Below are 24,650 nucleotides of genomic sequence, written 5' to 3'. Positions count from 1 at the left end.
TTGTAGATTCATAGATCGGATACAAAAAAGAAAGAACAATAAAGAACACAAAAGTATCAAAAAGATGTTTTCACTAAGAAATTTTCTTACAAAGAGAATGGATGCACAAAGTAAATGGCACAAATCCGTCACAATGATACAATTAGGGTTTTACCCTAATACATGAATATATACTAATCTATTATAGTCAATCCCTTCAATCAAGGGATTGTATCTAATAGACATATAAACTAATATGTTATATAAGGAATATATCAGATCAGATCATCTCCAGATTCAGATAGCAGCACCAACACATCAGACGCTGATCAGAGCATCAACATCAGCGTCAGGGAGATCAGCTTTAGGTTCAGCGTCAGCAGATAGTACCATCAGCGTATTAGTGTTCAGCATATCACCTGATCAGTTTGTCATCAATGTATAACCATCATCGTCTGGACACATTGACCAGTCTTCAGTAGATGGTGTCTTCATGCCTTTGGTGCTGATAGAGTCTTCAGGGTCTTTCAGTCATTAGGGGATGTTCTTTAGTCTTTGACATATGAACTTCCATCTGTATATCTTCAGATTAACTAAACTTATAATGTATATATTTTTCATCATCAAATCTATACAACTATGTGCCCTAAAAATATTGAGTTTGGTGTAGCAATACCTATGAGTAGACCAAATTGTTTGTTAGATGCCATTTATGAATCATTTATAGTAGTTTTTATTAGTATTTTGTATCATATTTTATGCTTTTTCATACGCATTAGTCTAAATAATTTTTAGCTCATGTTCATCGTCAGAATACCTGTGCTGCTCATGTTTTTATGTCGTTTTCAGATATCCAAGTGGAGCATTGATGTGGAAGCAGATTGGATGCATATTTGAAGCTTAATGGAGCTAATGTACTTGAGGAAACTAGAACTTGGGTTTAATTTCCTAAAACTGAAGAGTTTGTGTCCGAAACACGTATTTTTGAAAAAATACAATCGTGTTTTTTCTGCCGCGATCGTGTTTATGATCGCGATTTTTGTTTGCAACTTATTTGAGCCAAAAATAAATTTTCGGGACCTCAAAGCACTTACACGATCCTCTTTTTGATAAAAATGTCTGAAATAGCAATGGACTTCATTAAACGCGAAAAACGGGACTTCGAAGCATAAACACGATCGTGTTTCTTTTGAAAGCATGATCATGTTTTCTAAAAAAATTTATCTGATGCTGCTGGATTGCGTATAAATACTCCCTATCTTATCAGTTGAAACCCTAGCCATTCCTAGTCGACTAGAGACGATCAAAGATGATTTTTGGGGCAATATTTCTCCGTTTCCATCACTTTCTGAAGAGCTGAAGACCGTGGATCGTCTCTTTCATTTAGTTTAGTAAGATTAGTTGTTTATTCCTTCTTTTTATTGTTCTAGATCAGATTTTATCTATGTCTGGCTAAACCCTAGATTTCAGTTCTTCAAAAGATCAGTACTTTTTATGTAATAAATCATTAGATTGGTTTTTATTGTGTGATTCTATCTAGTTATTTCAGTTTTGTGCTTAATGAATGTTTGATTTATGATTCTTTTTAGCCTAATCACCTAACTTAGGATTAAATCAATCTAGTTAATCAGTTGTTGAAATCCGTAATTGTTTTAATAAACTGGTAATAAGTAACAAGTAAAAGATCGATTCCGTTTTGGGATTTGACTATGTTATAAATTGAAATTTCATATTTTTACGCTTTCGAGCTTATGAATTTAACAAAAATACATATGATAAACTAACTGTAACATCCCAAAATCAAGGCAAAATTTTTCATTTTTAAACCAATCCAAAAACCACAAATATCACAAAATCATAGTTTCCAAAAGTCATAAAACAAAAATAAGAGTATTCCAAACATCATAATCTCATAAATCCAGGATAATGTACATGATCAAGCCTTTCCCTTGCCTCTGTCCTCTGAAGGAAATGAAACCATAACAATCAAACTGTAAGCCAAAGCTTAGTGAGTTTCCCCTAAAATACACCACACAATATATAACATCATGCATACTGGGTCCACATCCTTCAGACTGGATTAACCCTCGAGCCCACAACATGAGCTCACAACATAAGTCTGGCTTGCCTTTCTGGCCTACAACTTTTGTCTGGCTTGCTCCCAGGTTTGTTGGCCTCCACACTGAGCTGTATTGCCTCAACCCACCTGCACTATGTCGACATATGCAACAGAGAAATATATAACCAACAAACATATAATCATACAGATCTAACAGATCACTACACCATAAAATCATCCTAAATAACAGGATATATAACCTAGTGGGCCGACATTGGTGTTTTCGACCTACAAGTACAGTGGGGAGAACTCACATCACAATCTGAAAAATAGCCAAACAAATCACTGCTCCAACACTGCCTCTACAGATCACCTGTACAAATAATAGGGACCCAAATCTCAAACTACTATTCAAATTACCCAGAATTCCCTTAAGTCAAACTTGGTCAAGTCAAAGTCAACGGTCAAAGGTCAATTGCTCAATATTTCCCCACACAGACCGAGTACGCCCTGCGTACTATCACCCTACGCCCCGTGTAAGGGTTGCTTGCATTTTACGGTACAAACAAGAGACACGTGCTACGTACCAACCTGTACCCCCACACATACTCACGCTGAGTCCAAACCCTCTAATAAGTTCTTAATGCAAAAAACCAACTCATCAAACTTCAGATCTAGATAAAATGGGACATCTTAATGGATAAAGTCTCTAACTTTATCCATTTGCATGCATACAAAAGGGTATAAATTTAAACCCTAGGTCCAAAAGTCATCTAAGACTCCAAAACTCATGCATAGCTTAATGAGAGTGACCAAGCTCTCATTTTTATGACTCCATAAGCTTAAAACTATAGAAAACTACACCTCAAGGGCCTGGAGTAGCTGATACTCTATTAGACTGAGACTATGGGACCAAAATGTACATAAACCCTAGAACTAGAAAGATCTTATCAAATAAATCATCAAGTTCCAAGATTTATTCCTTCTGTGGATGCTTAAGGGTAAGAAACTTTTGGATCTAAGCTGCCTTGAACTTCCAAGTTGATCAACCACCTCCTTCATCCTTCAAAAGCACAAGAACACACACTTTCATACTAAAAAACACACACCAAAGAACTACGGTTTGCAAGGAACGTTTCTGAGAGATGGAGGTTGATGAGAGGAAGGTCTCAACGGAATTAAGTCCTTTACATAAGGCTCAAACCCTAAAAATTTAGGGTTGTACACTGCGATAGTACGCCCTGCGTACCTAAGGTACGCCGAACGTATTGCTATAAGTTCCTGTGTCCACTTTAATGAGTTATGCCATGTGTAACTCCAACTTACGCCCAACGTAAGGGCCAAAGTGTCAAAATTTAAAGCTTTGGGCAAAAAAGTGAAAATACCTGAAGTACGAGTGTTACACTAACCTAGAAAGAAAAATTACACATTGAGTCACTAAACCTTTGGATTTTGGCATTTTTGCCCTATTTCTTCACTTTCTCGTAATATTCATACTTTGAAAACTCTTATATGTCAACATTTTTTTTCTTTTCTATTTTTTTCTTTTCTATTTTTTTCTTCTTCACAACTTTTTTTTTTTTCATAACTCATTTTTTTCTCTCAACTAAAAACCTAAAAGAAAAACATATGTTAAAGCTTGGAAATTTAACCACAACCTTTATTGGTTAAATGTATTAGTCTAAAGTGCAATGACTACATAATTTCCATGGATATAATTCAGTACACGATGCAAAATATATTATGTCTCTCAAACTACACAAGTTCATATTTTTGTCTCGTGACTAGAACCGGGAAGCCACAAATGTATTATAACATATTGGCTCAACTAAATCTTAGAAAATCTCATCAAGTTATCCCACATAACAATAGCAAACTTTAACTCTAATGGTTTTTTATCTACTTTTTAATGCATAAAATAAAAGTAAAAACAAAAAATTAAATCTTTTTGGGGTTTTTTTTCTATTATGCAGAGAAACAGAAAATAAAATAAAAATATTTTGACTTTGCTCAGATTTTTTTAAATGCAATGCAGATAAGAAAAAAGAAAAATATAACTAGAAAAACTGAAAAATTTAAAATTTTTAACAAAAAGATGCAAAATTTTAACTAACCAACTCCACAAGCTTAAAATGAAACATCGTCATCAATGCTCAGAGAGGAATGCACAACTCAATATAACATATAAAAGAAAAAATTTGAAACTTGGAAAGAATGTACCTGATATATTTTTAAAAAATCTCTGATTTATTTGACAAAGGTTCCGACGAAAAATCTGAATCTCATCAACTTAGAAGATTTTTTGATTTCCCCAAGCTTGCTTGGAGCCGCGATCGACTCTTATTGAAAACAAAAAAAAATATACTATGCATCGGGTTGCCTCCTGAAAAGCTATAATTTTTTAATGCCATTTTTCTGTCAGCTTATTTGATGCACTAAAACATAAATTTCTATTTGAAAATATTTTTTGCACACGATGATTATAAAACTCATAGCAGGCTGTGTGCCTGAGGATTCGACCCCGTTTCCATTTGTTACCAATTAGTGCAACCAAACAGTGAAATTATTATTTGTTTAAGACGTCCTCGACATCGTTTTAACATTGTTATATAATTACATGTAGAGTTGAGGTGACGAACCCTATGAACAACAGATTCCCCTCTTTGTTATGACTACATTTTGAATGTCTCCTTGTAATATGTACTTGTTTCGAAATAATTACACAATAACAAAATACAATAAGGCATTTGGTTCACGTAAATGTATGGGATTTGTATGGATTGAATTTAAACTCCTTTCAATTCTAGTGGTCGGTTTAAAGAATGTAATGAATTAAATTCCTTCAAAGTCCATGGAAAACCTTAACTAAAGGAATTGAACAATCATTCTTTTATATATATATATATATATATATATATATATATATATATATATATATATATATATATATATATAAAAGAATGATTGTTCAATTCCTTTAGTTAAGGTTTTCCATGGACTTTGAAGGAATTTAATTCATTACATTCTTTAAACCGACCACTAGAATTGAAAGGAGTTTAAATTCAATCCATACAAATCCCATACATTTACGTGAACCAAATGCCTTATTGTATTTTGTTATTGTGTAATTATTTCGAAAAGTAATATGTACTTGTTTCGAAATAATTACACAATAACAAAATACAATAAGGCATTTGGTTCATGTAAATGTATGGGATTTGTATGGATTGAATTTAAACTCCTTTCAATTCTAGTGGTCGGTTTAAAGAATGTAATGAATTAAATTCCTTCAAAGTCCATGGAAAACCTTAACTAAAGGAATTGAACAATCATTCTTTTATATATATATATATATATATATATATATATATATATATATATATATATATATATATATATATATATATATATATATATATATTAAAGATGACCAACTCATTGAATAGTGAAGTTATGTACTTTTTGGCAAGAATGACCCTTTATTTGTTGTTTTTGGATGTTGGGTATTTTTTGTTGTTCCTTTTAAACTTAATCCCACTTGTTTCCATTCTGTTATGCTTATCTACATATCCTAGATAATTGTGCTTTGACTGTGCTTATTTTCTATTTGTTTCTTCATACGTTTGCTTTTTTGTTTCAGTTTTCGCCGTATCCATCTTCTCCGTTTTCTTTCTTCTCTTCGTTTGTGTACTTGCAGGTAAAATCTTCGGTTTGTGTTCGGTTTTGTTTTGTTGTTCGGTTCCTGCTGTTTTTTTTGCCCCCTAAGGCGGTGACGGAAGGAGTTCACTCCAATATTCCGATGACGGAAGGAGTCGGCACAGGTGGAGAAGCAGCCCAAGAAACCGCTGACAGAGGCCAACGCCACCGTTGTTTTTTTACCTCGATCACTACCACCATCAGCCGCCTCATCTGGACCTGATATTAGGGCTTGATGAAGACCATCGCTCCCAACGGACTCACTCAAACGAGCATGGAGGAGGACGATTGCAGACAAGAATCACTGTTGGGTTAGTTTGATTCCTCTGATTATCTACATGAAATAATTATATCATATTTATATGTTATTTCACTTTTATTATTTTATGCCCTTTGATTTAGGAGTCGAAAGTTTTATTTGTATTACCATGGTAAAGATTCAAGTCGACAGGATATAGGTCAAGATTCAAGTCGACATGATATAACATATATTTCTGTTATTCTATTCTTCTGTTTAGAAATCGATACCCTTATGTTTTTTCCCTGAAACTATCGGAAATCGATTACAAGAATTGGAATCCTATTACATGGGTTAACAAAATCAGGTCAGATCTTTCTTCTCATCTCTTTTGTCAAGCTTCACCTGCCAGTTCTTCCGCAAGGTATCATCAAAATAACAACGCTTCCTCGATCTAAGATTTCATGGAATTTCTACTGCATTGTTTTGCTCTTTCGTCTATCTACATCCATATTACTGATCTTAATTTTGTTAATTGTGACAGGGCGTTTTGTTGAGAAGACTTACAACGAATTGAAGAAAGCAAACCCTAAGTTGCCTATATTGATCTTAATTTTGCTAATGGTAACAGAGTAGATTATTAATTAGGACAGGGCTTTCCTTTGTGTAAGAAAATACACATTAGTTGCTTTTTGAAGTTTTGAGGTTTGACATCCAAACTCAGATGTCCATTTTGATTTTCCTTAGTTTACATTTTTCAACTATTCTGGGTTTTGATTATCCTTACTTGATCGCCTGCTATAAACTGTTAACATGTATGACATTTACTAAGTTATGGTTTTACATGTCTATATTTGATACTAGATCTGTTAATCTGTTATATATTTTTGGTGAGGTTCTTAAAGACGGTGCAAAACGCAGGCCTTTATGCTTATCTCAGAATTGGGCCTTACGTCTCTGTAGAATGGAATTTTGCATATTTTTCGATTACTTTTCTTTAATTCATAATTCACAATATTTTTCTTTTATTTTTTCTTAACCAAAACAAGTCATAATTTGTGCAGAGGATTCCCAGTTTGGCTCAAGTATATTCCTGGTATTAGTTTCAGAACAGATAATGAGCCATTTAAGGTAAAATGATACTACAAGAATATTTCACATCTTGTTGTTATGTTATAATATATATATATATATATATATATATATATATATATATATATATATATATATATATATATATATATATAAATTTTAATTTAATTTGAATTATTGCAGTGGCCAATGAAGGGGTTCACTGTGAAAATTGTGAGGTTGATGAAAAGTGAAAACTTGCATGAATCTCAATGAGGCCCAATTATACTCTCACAGGTAAATTGGTAATTTTAAAACCTTTTTGTTTTTAGTTATTTCTCGAGTCCAGTACACACGTATTTTGTAACAACGTGAATTTTCAAAACAATTGTTTATTTTAAAACATACTTTCATTCGTACGATAATCATCAAAACATAATGTGTCCATTGTAACAAAACAAGACATGTCCCAAGATCTCATATACATAAATCCTCTCAGTGTGTACGAATCATGCCGGCGCCTTCCCGCGATCCTCGCTAGTACCTGAAACACATAACACATCAACTGTAAGCATAAATGCTTAGTGAGTTCCCCAAATACCACACATACGCCACTCGGGGCTATAATACGACCCTTCGGTCGATGTGTCTCAGCGGGAGCCCCCCAGTCCCGTAGCTCGTCGGACCCTCTGGTCCAGTCATAGCTCGTTGGACCCATCGGTCCGGTCTGTATCGTTGGACCCTTCGGTCCGGTCTATATCGTTGGACCCTTCGGTGCGGTCTATATCGTTGGACCCTCCGGTCCGGTCTGTACAACACATAGCATACATATATCACAATGCACATAATCTCATACAACACATAGTACACAAGACCCTCCGGTCTACACATAGATACCACTCTAGGTAATGTATAGTGAGGAGACTCACCTCGTATGATGTCTAGTGATTCACGTGCTCGATATCCCTGAATCTCGAAACAACGACCTAGCCCCGCCTAATCACATAAAGTAATTATTTCAGATCATTAACGGCTCTCAAGGCTAGACTACATCCCTTTTCTACAATCCCACAGAAGAGTAAAAGACCATTTTACCCTTCCCTGACCCAAAGTCCAAATGTTGACCAAAACCCTAAAAGTCAACAAAAGTCAACTCTCCGGGTTACGCTGTGCGTACCAAACCTGTACGCTGGGCGTACCCGGCAACCTCACAGAATCGGGGAATGCAACCCCCTACGCCGCGAGTACTGGGATTACGCCCAGCTTAATTCCCAGTTTCAGACTTCTTAGCTTTAAGGGTCTTAATCAGTTAAGACTCACTTCCAACTTCTAGATCTGACCTTTTCTAAACCTCTTAATCCATAAAGTTGGTGACTTTAAGCCTTTGCATGGCTGGACAAGTCACTAACACCCATAACATCCCATTTCCCAACCCTAGAAAGCTCATAACTCAAGCATGACTTCATAACAACGACCAAGATGGAAACTTTATGGATCTATAACTCATATATCACTGAAAAGGGGCAGATCTAGGTCTATGGAGTCCTTTATGCTCATAAAGTCTCCACCTTTGGGACTTTAACCTTAGAAATGGTCCATGAAGCACAAATCAAAATAACAAGAAAAGCTTTGAGCTTTATACCTCCAAGTGAAGCTCTTCCCTCTGTAGAACTCAGATCCAAGGCTTGCACTCCAACTTCTAGCCTCCACAAGAATCTCCTCTTCTTCCTTACTAACACACAAAGGCACTTTAGCTCCAAAAACATTCACACAAGCTTAGAACGAAGGTTGGCTCTCTTTTAGGGTTTCGCTCACTCAAATGGTGGCTGAGGATAAGGCCATAACCTTCTTTATATAGGGATCAAGTCTAAATTAGGGTTTTGCATCTGGGTCGGTTACGCCCAACGTAACCTTGGTACGCCCAGCGTACCTTTAAGGGTCCGTGTCCATTTCAAGCTCATGAGTACACGTAACGTACTCTTGAGTACGCCCAGCGTACTCATTTGCTACAACTTTTCACTCAAGGGCTAACTTTGACAATTTGACAAAAGAGAAGGGTTAAATAGCTGTACCTGAATTTCGGGATGTTACAATTCTCCCCCACTAGAACCAGACTTCGCCCTCGAAGTCTCATGCTGTAAACATCTCCGGATGCTGCTCCCACATCTCTGACTCTGTCCCCCAAGTCAGCTCAGACCCCCTCCGATGTTGCCACTAAACCTGAACCAGGGGCACCTCCTTGTTCCTCAGAACCTTGATCTTTCGATCCACAATCGCGATTGGCCTCTCAGCATAATTCAGGCTCGCATCCACCTGAATATCCTCCAGTGGTACCACCGCCGACTCGTCGGCTATACACTTCCTCAACTAAGACACGTGGAAGGTATCATGAATCTGACTCAACTCCGCATGTAGCTCTAACCGATATGCTACCTTGCCCACCCTCGCGGTCACCCTGAACGGACCGATGTACCGGGGCCCCAACTTGCCCCTCTTCCTGAACCAGATCACTCCTTTCCTAGGAGATACCTTCAGGAGTACGAAATCTCCCACCTGGAACTCAAGCTCGGATCGTCGTCTATCCGCATAACTCTTCTGACGACTCTGAGCCGTCAGTAACCTCTGTCTAACCTGCTGTATCTGCTCTGTCGTCTGCAGCACTATCTCAGTACTACCCATCACACGCTGTCCTACCTCTCCCCAGCAGATGGGAGTCCGACACCTCCTTCCGTACAACAACTCGAAGGGAGGCATACCAATGCTAGAATGGTGGCTGTTGTTGTAGGAAAATTCAGCCAACGGAAAGTACGTGTCCCAACTTCCTCCGAAGTCCAACACACATGCTCGAAGCATGTCCTCGAGCGTCTGAATCGTCCGCTCACTCTGTCCGTCAGTCTGGGGGTGGTAAGCGGTACTGAAATGCAACCTCGTGCCCAACTCCTCGTGAAACCTTTTCCAGAACCTGGAAGTGAAACGTACATCTCGATCTGACACAATCGAGATCGGCACCCCATGTCGTGATACCACCTCCCTCACATACAACTCTGCCAGCCTCTCCGCAGAAGAGCTCTCACTGATAGCAAGAAAATGCGCGCTCTTCGTCAGCCGGTCGACGATCACCCAAATTGCGTCGACACCCCTCGCGGTCCTCGGCAATTTGGTGATGAAATCCATGGAAATCTGTTCCCACTTCCACTGGGGAACCTCAAGCGGCTGCAACTTGCCATGCGGACGCTGGTGCTCGGCCTTAACCTGGCGACAGGTCAAGCACCTCTCGACAAACCACGCGACATCCCTCTTCATACAGGGCCACCAATAATCTTTCTTCAGGTCCAAATACATCTTCGTGGCCCCGGGATGGATCGAGAACCTCGATCTATGCGCCTCCTCCATCAGAATGGTACGTGCCCCTCCTGCATGCGGCACCCAAATCCGACCCTGAAAGGTCACCAGCCCTCGACTATCGATAATGAACTCGGACACCTGTCCGATCACCCGCTCCCTCTTGCGGTTCTCCGGTATCACGGCCTCTGCCTGGGCCTCCCGGATGGTGTGCAACACTGGGGTCATCACTGTCAATCTCATGCAAGTGCCTCGAATCGGGGCACTTTCCGCCCTACGGCTCAGCGCATCAGCTACAACATTAGCTTTGCCCGGGTGGTACAGGATCTCGCAATCGTAATCCTTCACCACGTCCAACCATCTCCTCTGACGTATATTCAGATTGGGCTGATCCATCAAATACTTCAAGCTCTTGTGGTCCGTGTATATGGTACACCGAACCCCATACAAATAGTGACGCCAGATCTTGAGGGCGAACACCACTGCCCCCAACTCCAGATCGTGGGTGGGATATCTCGTCTCATGAGGCTTCAGCTGCCTCGATGCATATGCTATCACATACCCCCTCTGCATAAGTACTGCACCTAACCCCGATATCGATGCGTCACAATATACCACAAAATCCTCCATCCCTTCCGGGAGGGCTAACACAGGGGCTTCGCATAACTTCTGGCGAAGCGTCTCAAACGAGGTCTGCTGCTCCGGACCCCATGAGAAAGCAACACCCTTCCGGGTCAATCTGGTGAGAGGCACGACAATCTTGGAGAAATCCCTGATAAATCTCCGATAATAGCCGGCCAATCCTAGAAAACTCCTGATCTCGGTGGGAGATCTCGGCACCTCCCAACTCATCACCGTCTCGATCTTGGCCGGATCGACCAATATCCCCTTCTGATTGACGAGATGCCCCAAGAACTGGACCTCTCGCAACCAGAAATCTCACTTGGAGAATTTGGCATAAAGCCTCTCCGTCCTCAATACCCCGAGAATCTCTCTCAGATGCTCCTCGTGCTGCTCTCTAGATCTCGAATACACCAATATATCGTCGATGAACACGATCATTGAATGATCCAACATCGGTCTACACACCTGTTCATGAGGTCCATGAATGCTGCTGGTGCGTTGGTGAGCCCGAAAGGCATCACCACGAACTCGTAATGTCCATAACGAGTCCTGAACGCCGTTTTCTGGATATCCTCATCACGTACTCTCATCTGGTGATATTCAGACCTCAGATCAATCTTGGTGAACCAAGACGCTCCCTGCAACTGATCAAACAAATCGTCGATCCTCGGTAATGGGTAACGGTTCTTGACCGTCAACTTGTTCAACTCCCGGTAATCAATAGACATCCGGTGTGAACCATCCTTTTCTTGACAAAAAGGATCGGTGCTCCCCATGGTGAGCTACTCGGTCGAATAAACCCCTTCCTCAGCAGCTCCTGAAGCTGCGAGGATAACTCCTGCATCTCCGGCGGCGCAAGGCGATAAGGCGCCTTGGCGATAGGCGCTGCCCCCGGAACCAAATCAATGCAGAACTCTACCTGCCTCTCGGGAGGCACTCGCGGCAACTTCTCGGGAAAAACATCCGGGAACTCACGCACTATCGGAACGTCATCCATCGAACTTGGCCTCCCAGCGGCCTCTCGTGTATCCATCACATAAGCTACGAACCCTTTACAACCCTGCTGCAAACTCTGCCTCGCTCTGGCAGCCGAACAGAATGCTGACCCGCCTCAGGTTCCCTCGCCATAAACTGTCAGCACTCCCTCACCAGTATCTCGAATCGTCACCAACTATCGCTGGCAGTCTATCACAGCCCCAAATCGGCTCAGCCAATCCATACCCACGATAACACATACGTCCCCCATCGCAATCGGGACCAGATCTATCGGAAACTCGACACCGAAGATCTCGAGTACACATCCTCGAATCACGTCCGTGGCATACACCGCTCGCTCGTCCGCTATGGAAACCCGCAGAGGTCGACTCAACGCCTCTCGTCTGCTACTGATGTGCCGACTAAATGCTATCGACACAATGATCGACTCGCACCCGAGTCAAATAACACTAAGGCAGGTACAAAACTCACAAGAAAAGTACCTACGCATATCATCATATAAGCACAATATCTCATAACTCAGCATAAATAAATGAAAGAATACGTACCAGCCACGACATCAGGCGCTGCACGGACCTCCTCCGCTGTCAACTGGAAAGCTCTCCCGCGAGCCGTCGGTGTCTCGGCCTTCGCTGGCCGGGTCTCAGTAGCTCGAGCAGCTGGCGCTGATTCCTGCAGTAGCTGTGGGCACTCGGCCTTTCGATGGCCGGTCTGGTTGCAATGAAAGCAAACCGTGAACGCCTTGGGGCAATCCCTCGCATAGTGCCCCTCCTTCCCGCATTTGTAACATACCCCAGCTCTGCACACTCCCTCGTGGCTCTTGCCGCACTTCCCGCAAGTGCGGCCCTTCGGACCCCCAGATCTCGAATCAGCGGGCTTTGCCCACTTGCCTGCCGGCTGCGCCTTTGCCGGTCGCCTGTCCCTCCTCTGAGACTCGGCCTCCTCCCTGACCTGAGTCTCTAGCTCGATCTCTCTCTTCCGGGCATTTTCCTGGAGCTTGGCAAATGTCCGGTACGACGAGTTCGCCACGAACTCACGGATATCCCTCCTCAGAATACTCAAGTACCGGCTCATACGTGCCTGCTCAGTAGACACGTGCTCAGGGCAACACAACGCCCTCTCATGAAACATCCTCGTAATCACTGTCACAGACTCAGTTCCCTGCTTCAGGGACAAGAACTCCTGGGCTAGACGTTCCCTCTCTATAGGGGGAACATACTCATCTCGAAACATCGTGGTGAACCTCTCCCAGGTCACCACAGTCAGCTATGCCGTAGTGAAGTCTGCCGTCACAAACTTCCACCAGTCCTTCGCTCCCAAGCGAAGCTGGTTCAGCGCACAACGAACCCTCAGATGCTCTGGACACGAGCAGGAGTAGAAGCATCCCTCGATATCAGAAATCCACCTCATCGCAGCAATCGGGTCCTGCGTCCCATCAAACTCTGGTGGCTTCGTGTTGCTGAACTCTCGGTACAGCAACGAGTCACCTCCCGGCGGCCTGGCAGCAGCAACAGCTGCAGTGGCCGCAACAACAACAGCCTCAGTAAGAGTGGCGTACCGCTCATCAAAAGTCTCGATCAACGTGGTCTTGATAGACCCGAACATCTCTGGTATCTCAGCTCGAATGGCCGCAGCCACCTCCTCATGAATCAACCTACGGATCTCCTCATCACTGGTATCACTGGTACCACTGCCTCCTGGGTGGTGGCGCGTCCCAACCATGATGTCTCTGAAATATAACACAAAAGAAATCAGAGATTCGCTCGAGTATACTCGTACTCAATACTCAACCCTACTTGCTCTTTAGTACCCTAAGGATTCCTACTTAGAGTGCGCACTGCTCCGGTGTCTTCAGTAGTACGGCCCTATACTACCGTCCACACCGCATCAGTATTCACCCTAAGTCCTCCTCCTTGGGTCCCAGATCACAAGTACTCTATATCTCATTGGCATAGGCTACCCTTCGGTAGACCTCTCATCAGCTCCTCACTGCTACCTACTCGCTCTCAAGCATCACATAGCAGCAAAATCCTTCCTAGGCTAAGGCATCACTAATCAGGACACTCTAGTCCTAATATGAACACCTAGCCTACTCTAGCATGCATATCATATCATAACATATCTCATAACATATAATGTAAGGGTATTTTGGGAAATCACCGTTCAGGCGCTGGCTGATCGTACACACTGCTTCCTTCTGTCTTTCTCAAAATCTTTTACTCTTTTTAGAAAAATTGTTTATTTTATGAAAACTTTCTCAATTCCTCAGTTTGAGTTCAGATTCATCCGAACATGCACCCGAATCCCTCAAACCAAGGCTCTGATACCAACTTGTAACAACGTGAATTTTCAAAACAGTTTTTCATTTTAAAACATCCTTTCATTCGTACGATAATCATCAAAACATAATGTGTCCATTGTAACAAAACAAGACATGTCCCAAGATCTCATATACATAAATCCTCTCAGTGTGTACGAATCATGCCGGCGCCTTCCTGCGATCCTCGCTAGTACCTGAAACACATAACACATCAACTGTAAGCATAAATGCTTAGTGAGTTCCCCAAATACCACACATACGCCACTCGAGGCTATAATACGACCCTTCGGTCGATGTGTCTCAGCGGGACCCCCCCAGTCCCGTAGCTCATCGGACCCTCTGGTCCAGTCATAGCTCGTTGGACCCATCGGTCCGGTCTGTATCGTTGGACCCTTCGGTCCGGTCTATATCGTTGGACCCTTCGGTGCGGTCTATATCGTTGGACCCTCCGGTCCGGTCTGTACAACACATAGCATACATATATCACAATGCACATAATCTCATACAACACATAGTACACAAGACCCTCCGGTCTACACATAGATACCACTCTAGGTAATGTATAGTGAGAAGACTCACCTCGTATGATGTCTAGTGATTCACGTGCTCGATATCCCTGAATCTCGAAACAACGACCTAGCCCCGCCTAATCACATAAAGTAATTATTTCAAATCATTAACGGCTCTCAAGGCTAGACTACATCCCTTTTCTACAATCCCACAGAAGAGTAAAAGACCATATTACCCCTCCCTGACCCAAAGTCCAAATGTTGACCAAAACCCTAAAAGTCAACAAAAGTCAACTCTCCGGGTTACGCTGCGCGTACCAAACCTATACGATGGGCGTACCCGACAACCTCACAGAATCGGGGAATGCAACCCCCTACGCCGCGCGTACTGGGATTACGCCCAACGTAATTCCCAGTTTCAGACTTCTTAGCTTTTAGGGTCTTAATCAGTTAAGACTCACGTCCAACTTCTAGATCTGACCTTTTCTAAACCTCTTAATCCATAAAGTTGGTGACTTTAAGCCTTTGCATGGCTGGACAAGTCACTAACACCCATAACATCCCATTTCCCAACCCTAGACAGCTCATAACTCAAGCATGACTTCATAACAACGACCAAGATGGAAACTTTATGGATCTATAACTCATATATCACTGAAAAGGGGCAGATCTAGGTCTATGGAGTCCTTTATGCTCATAAAGTCTCCACTTTTGGGACTTTAACCCTAGAAATGGTCCATGAAGCACAAATCAAAATAATAAGAAAAGCTTTGAGCTTTATACCTCCAAGTGAAGCTCTTCCCTCTGTAGAACTCAGATCCAAGGCTTGCACTCCAACTTCTAGCCTCCACAAGAATCTCCTCTTCTTCCTTACTAACACACAAAGGCACTTTAGCTCCAAAAACACTCACACAAGCTTAGAACGAAGGTTGGCTCTCTTTTAGGGTTTCACTCACTCAAATGGTGGCTGAGGATAAGGCCATAACCTTCTTTATATAGGGCTCAAGTCTAAATTAGGGTTTTGCATCTGGGCCGGTTACGCCCAGCGTAACCTTGGTACGTCCAGCGTACCTCTAAGGGTCCGCGTCCATTTCAAGCGCATGAGTATGCGCAGCGTACTCTTGAGTACGCCCAACGTACTCATTTGCTACAACTTTTCACTTAAGGGCTAACTTTGACAATTTGACAAAAGAGAAGGGTTAAATAGCTGTACCTGAATTTCAGGATGTTACATATTTTATGTAGTAAAAGTTGTTGATTTGAGGTTTTGTGGTACACCTTTTGCAACACAATGTACAGGTAAGTAAAGGAAAGCATGACCATGGATTTCTATTAATTATTTACATTACAGATTGAGAATGAGTACGAGTCTCTAGACACGAGATATGGTGCATTCGGACATAACTACATAACCTGGGCTGCAGAAATGGCCGTTGGATTAGGTACAGGTGACCCTTGGACCATGTGTAAACAAGATGATGCGCCGAATCCTATTGTAAGCTCCATCCTACAGGTGACCCGACCCGACCCGACCCGTATTCTAACTATTTGGACAGATAAACACACATAATGGCTTCTATTGTGACGCTTTTACCCCCAGCAAACCTTACAAACCCAAAATTTGGACAGAGGCGTGGCTAGCATTGTAAATAAACTTATTTGAAATGAATTTCCCTATAAATTTGTGTTACTTTCCATATGAGCCAAGCTGGTAGATATGTGGAATTGAGATAAAGCATTGGTGGTTTTCAGGTAATTTTATATCATTTTTTTGACTCAATCTCTACAATTTTATTCACTCCATTTATTGATAATTATCTGCTTTTGTATTATTGATAGGGATGATTGGAGATGTGTTGTTGACAACCTTTTAACCAAAAAGAGGTGCTGATTGGAGATGTGTTGTAGTGGTAAATAATTTTTTTTGTTTTACTTATTTGTACAGATATAAGGAGTCTCCCAACAATGAAATTTTAAACTGGGTATGATGTAGAAACCATGTTTGGGGGCTTGGAACTGGTGGCTTCACAATGCCAAACAATTCAAATGGTAACTAACTTATTTACTTATTATTTAATCTGTCAAAATCAGCATTCATATCTCACAAATAAACAAACTCATATATTTTTCATTTTTTATAAGTAAAATAAAAAAACAGTGCCTCCGGAAGAGTTGTATGCTACACAACTGGCACAACTACAATAAATGGGATTCTTTGACACGCGTGAGAATCGTCAAACACTAACAGCCACCGCAGGTAATGTTCATGTTGCATCTGAGAGTCTATTTGGAATTCTTGGTTATACTGATTATGTAATTGATGTCTTTTAGTTTATCATTTAAATGTAATGTCACATTTTAGTGTATGATTTATATGGATGTTTTATCCTAGAGGAAGAAGAGCAATGTATTTGCAAACTTGCAGGTAAGGCATTACATGCAATTGTTCTTCCTTTCATTGTCTGCAATTGTGTCCGTTTGTATCTTTTTACATTTGTTTTTTTGGTGGAACATCTTTTTTCCATGTGCATTCGTAATACTTTGATTACACATATTTCCCTTTTTGTTGATCGTAATTGTTGAGGTTGGTGATGCAGTTTTTAAGGTGCTTTCTATTTCTGGAGATATACATCTTGGTGGTGAATAGTTGATTGGTAACTACCTTTTATAATTTAGTTATAGAGACATTAGATTAGATTAAATTTGAATATTTTCTCAAATAAAAATTGTTAGACAATATTCTTGAAAAGCTCCTTCAATTGTAGTAACGCAATTAAGAAATAACAATGTACATTCATTTTTTAATGGAATATTACAACATATTCAATTATTATGTGTTTGTAAATGGGGAAGTTGCAGAGAATAGCAACATACTTTACTATGTCTACAGTTCAGGCAATGTATTATATTTCACACAATAGTTTATAAACAATCGACCAAAAAAGGTTCACATATCTGGCCCCGCAACGCGGGGTTAGATATGTGAACCTTTTTTGGTCGATTGTTTATAAACTATTGTGTGAAATATAATACATTGCTTGAATACACCATAAGCACAAAATCATCTAAATGCACATGGGTAATGTTAATGACTGTTTTGGGGACATAATAAACACCATAAGCACAATTTTGTGAATTTTTGTCTTAAATATTTGTTGCTTTACTATGCGTATCGTTTACCTTTAATTTGCTACATGTGAAATTTGTAGAGACGTATGATAAGGAAAGCAATGCGTATTATTCGACAGCAAGATTATGGGATGACGGGGTTATTATGAATTAAATAAAATTTAGAATTTTAACTTGGGCCCTTTTAACTTTAGTCTGTATGTGATTTTGAAGATAGCTTGACTGATTCGATTATCAAAAGATGAAAACTATGATGAAAATTGAACCCCACGGAGCGGGGTTTCCCACTTATTTTAATAACACATATCTCAGTTGCATTTATTCTGTTCATTTAATGTTTCATATTGGACACACTTTATTATGAATACTTCTATGTGTATCTCGATACTTTGTATACCTTTCCTCTTGATGTTTGATATTGGAGGCATTTTATTTGATACGTGGAATCCGTCTCTCCAGCTCCATCCCATCAACCAAAGGATTAAACCATGAAGTATATATTTCGATAAATAGCTTATCCGACAAGAAAAAAATTATCCATGACGAAACAATATTACTACCCCATAACAATACTCAGACTATAAACAAATAATTGATCAAATGACATTTACAAAGAACAAACAACAGAAAAAATTGTCGCATCCGTTGCGGGGGTCCCCACCTAGTTCATATTATGTAAGGAATTTAATTCATACCATTCCCTCAAACCCATTAGTTTAATTTCATAGTAAAGTAGGTTTATATCACCAATATAAAAAGGAAGCAAGAATGAAAGGAAGAAGGATACCATAAAGTAAATCGGTACCTAAAAAAACTGATACTAATCTTTTTTTTTTGATATTTATATTCCACTTTAATTATAAAACACCTCTGCATAATCATGAATAAGTTACACACATATCCATATACCCGATGGTTGACAACAAATTAAATTTGTCTTTATTTATAGGGATAATGACTTTAAAAGGTAATATATTTTTCGATTTGTACACATTTGGTCACCGAGTTTTTTTTCGTCCACATTTACCCCTTCAACTTGTTAAACTGTACACATTCAGTCCTTATGACCGGCTACTCCAGGTTAGCCGATAAAAATGACTTAATAGGATAATATATTTCTCACTTTGTACACATTTAATCCTTAATATTTTTGTACACATTTAGTCCTTAATATACATTTTTTTGCAAAATAAGTCATTTTTGTTTTTGTACTCATTTAGTACCTATGAATGATTTCTTCAGGTTTTTCTCATGATATCTTACGTGGGACAATCATTAATGAGGTGTTTGGGGCTTTTGATGCTTATGTCCATCGTGATCTCGACTACTTGGTTGCTTAGGTCATGTGTTCTGAACGTCATAATTTCTTCATACGATCTCAGATTTTAACGATTTTTATATCAATGTGTTCATATTTTAGTCTACTACAACTTTTGTTTAGATTACTCCTGTTAAAAAGTAATATATTTTTACCTACGATCTTTATATCCATACGTTTTTTATGAATGCATGTATGAATGTTTTTTTATAAAATCGTAAGTAAAAATATATTACATTTTAACATGAGTAATCTTAACGAAAGTTGTAGTAGACTAAAACACGAACACGTGGATATAAAGATCGTTAAAATCTGATATCGTATGAAGAAGTTACAACGTTCAGAACACAAGACTTAAGCCAAACCACAAGACCTACACAACCAAGCAGTCGAGATCACGACGAACATAATCATCAACAACCCCAAACACCTCATTAATGATTGTCTCACGTAAGATGTCGTGATAAAAAAACTTAAAGAAATCATTCATAAGTACTGAATAAGTATAAAAACAAAAAAAAACTTATTTTGAAACAAAAAATATGAAGGACTAAATGTGTACAAAAATAATAAGGATTAAATGTGTACAAAATGAGAAATATATTTCCCTATTAAGTCATTTTTCCCAACTAACATGGAGTAATTGATCATAAGGACTGAATGTGTACAGTTTAACAAATTGAAGGAGTAATGTGGACGAAAAAAACTCAGTGACCAAATGTGTACAAATCAAAAAATATATTACCCTTTTAAATCATTATCCCTTATTTATATTCCAAATCACTTGAAAGAATTTCAAACCAAACGCAAATGTTTTAAGTTACGAAATTGAATTTCATCTAATTTATTGCCAACCAAATGTGTCTTTTAAATTCGAAATCCATCAAATCCTCCCCCTCCTCCGAGTAAATTACACGAATGGTCCCTATGGTTTGGAGTAATTTGCACGTTTAGACCTTAACTTATTTTTTTTAACTCGGAAGGTACATACAGTTTGTTTTTGTTGCGCGCTTGGTCATTGTCTTATCTAAAAAGTCTATTTTGCCTTTGATTTTTTTAATTTGTTTAAATAAGGTGTGATAGGTAAGGTAATGTAATGTGAGGTGGAAGTGGGGTTGAGGGTGTGTTTATTTAAATAAATTAAAAAATCAAAGGCAAAATAGTCTTTTTAGGTAAGACAGGGATCAAACGCGCAACACAGATATACAATAAGGACCTTTCGAGTTAAAAAAATAAGTTAGAGACCAAAGTTGGAAATTAAGATGCATTGGAAAAACCGAGTGCATTTATAGATTGCATTTACATACATTGTTTACTTAAATGTTTTGTATTCATTTATTTTAGTGCATGTTTAGAAACTAATGCAATGTTTTATTAATTGAGAAGCTCATGAGGAAAACCGTTTATTTTGAGAAGTAAAGAAAAAAAAAAGGTTTTTTCGAATAGCTTAATTATTGTATTTATATATGATACGAACCAATTTGTAATTGATTAGGCTTTCTAGTCAATACACTACTTTGCACATGTGGCTCAGACGACAAACCCCAAGGAGAGCAGATTCAGAAGGTGGGTTGAGAAGAAGAAATTTGATTGAAATCACATGTATTTTTTTTTGTGCAATTAGGCTACCAACAATTTACGAATTTCATACATTCAGTGGGGAGCCGATATCAAAGTAAAAAGGTATCACAATTATATATTTATTTTATTATATATATATATATATATATATATATATATATATATATATATATATATATATATATATATATATATATATATATATATTAAATCCAAGGGACCTTATGAATAGTAATCTTTTTTGCTTTAGGTTTTTGTCACAAATGTTTGATGAATTTGACACTTTTAGTCCTCGAAGTGAAAACTTTTACAATTTTGTGTTTTGATTAAGTTTTTGTGCTTTTAGGGTTTTGCCACAAATCTTTAGTGACTTTGACACTTTTCGTCATTGCAGTGAAAAGTTTTATATTTTGGTGTTTTTGCCACAAATCTTTAATGAATTTGACATTTTTCGTCCTTATAGTCAAAACTTTTACATTTTGATATAAAAAACACAAAAAACCTCCTTTAAAATTTTGCCACCATATTTTCTCAACTTTGGCAACTTTCACATTATTGCCACAACATTTTTGGATTTTCTCCACCAGTGTCCATTCTTTTGGTTGTCGTACACTTTGGACATCTAATTTTAGGGGTTGTCGACTTTCTCTCCTATTTGCGGTGATTTACACTTTCAGCACGTATTTTTTAAAGTTTGCCGATTTTCCCCATATTACCCCAAAAGCGGCGTAGCCGCGAGTTCTTTGCTAGTTATTATTATTTTTGCATAATATACAATAAGAAATAACCTAACTTTTTTAGGGTAGCTCAATTTTTTTTTCCGAGATATCACCACAACATAAAACGAAGTTTTTCGAAAAAAATTACATTACTGAAAAAAATTGAGGGGCATCACGGGCTACCCCGGACTCTACATTGGATCTGCCTATGCATACATTCTTTATTGAACAAATGTTTTTTTGTACATGTACTTGTATTTATATGAAATTAAGCCACGTTTTGATATAAAATATAAATATGGCCATACAATTTTTTTTCTACAAACTCAAAAAATATACATGTACAAGTAAGAGTTATGTTGTTTGTTCATAACCCGACCCTCATAATTTATCAAACAATAGCCGTTATTCGATTTGTCTAATGACTTATGATATACATTCTTTCCATGGTTCAATGCATCATGGTTGTATTGTGGGAAGAGTCGAGCAAATTCCAAATCATTGAAAGCCACATTTGGTTCCTTGATCTCCTTGAGACATGGCATCAATCTTGAAAGTTGAAACAATATAAGTATTTTGTGGTACAATGAACCTCGTTTCATGATACAACCAAACGAATTCCAATGTTGTTGGATGATGATACCACACAACGTTGCATAAAAAGATCCTCCAATCTTTGGCTCTTCTAACTATAATTTTGTACCAAATTATTGGCACTTCCGGAAGTTGCCAAGAACCATCAATTTTATTTATATATTGTTAAAAGATATGACAAAGAAAACGTAGATTATTGATGAATTAGAATCTCAAAATGATTATTTAATGCATAGAACCAATAACTTTTTTTTGTCGCACACTTATTTGTGTGTAACAATGACAATGTACGGAATAAAAAAAAAGATCTGTACATTCATAGTTGATCGAGATAATAAAAGTCCTATAAACAATGATAATTAAAAAGCAAGAAAACTGTACATATTAGTTAGAAATAATTCCCACTGCTAAAATGTGTATAAAATCTACTAACTTTTTTAGTATGTAAAGAGGAAAATTAAATATTACGAAATCCTTTATATTTTGCGTTCTTTTACAGAAAATGTAAGCGTTATTAAATTTTTTAATGAAAGTCATTTCAAGTTTGTTATATTTCCATAAACATATTTTAAAATACAAAACAGGTGTTTACCTAAAGTTATAAATCTTAAATGACTTTTATCGACATTTTTATAGAAAGTTAACTATTTTTTGATGGCTTTTATGAAATAATGAATTTATTATAATGAACTTGGTGTATAATATGGTAATTTTAATTTATTTTTCTTATTTGATCGTACCATCTTTATAAAATATAATATTAAGAAAAAAACTCTTAAGAAGCAGCAAAGACAAGAACATGTATGGTGACTAACTCTGTTCTTCATGTTAATGTTGGGATCAAACTTGTCATTCATACTTAATGCATTGTTTGAGTTTCATAAACTTTTCATCAATCTACTTAAACTATACCTACCATGTCTACTTCTTGTCCCCCTTTTCATCCACTTCATTTCTCTATTTCCTAAATGTTTCCTTGAATTCCACATAACCTATAATTTGTCTCTACTTTCTAATTAAACAAATCATATGATGCTCAATGGTCCATTAAGTCAACCACTTGTATGACCACTTGATGCATCAAGACTGTTTTAAGAAAAAAATTAACTCAAAATATATGATCAATCACGAGAAAAACGTACATAGATTAAACTATCACATGAATCTAGAAGTATGCGAAAATACCATACATTTTCAAGATTAAACTCAAAATGTTAAGAAAAAGATTTCAATCCATTTGAAACATAAAGTATCACGTATGTGTATTTATGTACGAGAAAATTACTATTTTTATTACTTGAATAATATAAAAAATGTAGGGTTTTTTTGTTTATTTTCTTTTCTAACAAGTCATTATAAGTGCATGGGTATTTTCGAATGATGGTGAAAAGAAAAGAAAAAAGTAATTGTCCTGCATGGAAGGGGTCCATGAACATGAAAGGCCTAGCTATGAAAACACACATGAACAACAAAAAGAGCACCCCATGCCAATCAAGTTACCATTAATAAGGAAACACTCATCCTAGTTTTCGTCAAATAATTAAGAAAAAGTGTAAACACACATTATCATGAAAATGAACGGTAGAGGTCTTTCAACTTAAAAGCAAATCTACAACTTTTATTGCATAAAATCTAAGTTATCATTAATAATATTCTTTTAAATTTGACATTAAAGGTCAAATATGGAAATTTGTGGGGTGGGGTGGGGGTGGGGTTAGGGAGGGTTTGTACATTGTATGGGCATTGAAATAATATCTTTAATAATTGGACCATGATACCCTTTTCCTATGCCTATAAGAAGGGTTATTTTGGCTCTTTTCTTTATATCATCATATCATCATTCCTTCATTATCTTACAGTTCCTCAAAGTGAATAAATATGAGAAGTGGTGATGCAAACAGAAGGTCACAAAGCAAAGGGCTTGGCAAGTTTCTTAAGGAGCAAAGAGGAAGGCTATACATAATCAAGAGATGTGTGGTCATGCTACTTTGTTGGCACGACTAAACATCCATATAATTTTTTTATTAGTTAGCTATTTGAAGGGAGCACGAGATACAATTATAACTTGAGACGAAGAAGCAAACGAGTGGAATTTGTTTCGATCAAAATGTAGATAGTGTACTGTAGGCAATTAGTTGATGTAGGACTGCTGACCATGTTGTATTTTGCAACTTGTGTCGCGTTTTGATGGTTTTGTTTTCTTATGTCTGCCAATTAAGCATGGCTACAACGTAATTTTATAAATGTATGTTATGAAGACAAAAATAAACTACGTTGTTTTGCAAACATTAATGGGTAATAGTCCATTACTTTAAATGTTTGACGTAACAAGTTTTATGAAAATTTAAATATGATTCATGTAATATGCAATATTCATGACACAATTTGCCATAAGTTGGTTTTGCGATTAAAGAGTCTAATTATTATGTCGAGAAACTTAAATGCATAAATTAAAGACGAAAATGACAAAAATTA

General features: G+C 38.1%; 1 pseudogene; it reads left to right on the top strand.

Annotated features, from left to right (window-relative positions):
- The first annotated feature begins 24,016 nt into the window (after window positions 1–24,016).
- LOC145169459 (small polypeptide DEVIL 4 pseudogene) lies at window positions 24,017–24,400 on the top strand (annotated as a pseudogene).
- The last annotated feature ends 250 nt before the right edge of the window (window positions 24,401–24,650 follow it).

This window comes from Lactuca virosa, chromosome 4, assembly GCF_052849685.1.
Source record: "Lactuca virosa cultivar CGN04683 chromosome 4, Lactuca_virosa_CGN04683_v6, whole genome shotgun sequence".
NCBI lineage: Eukaryota > Viridiplantae > Streptophyta > Magnoliopsida > Asterales > Asteraceae > Lactuca > Lactuca virosa.
Note: the sequence above shows the minus strand (reverse complement) of the source record. Positions and strands in the feature narration are given on the sequence as shown.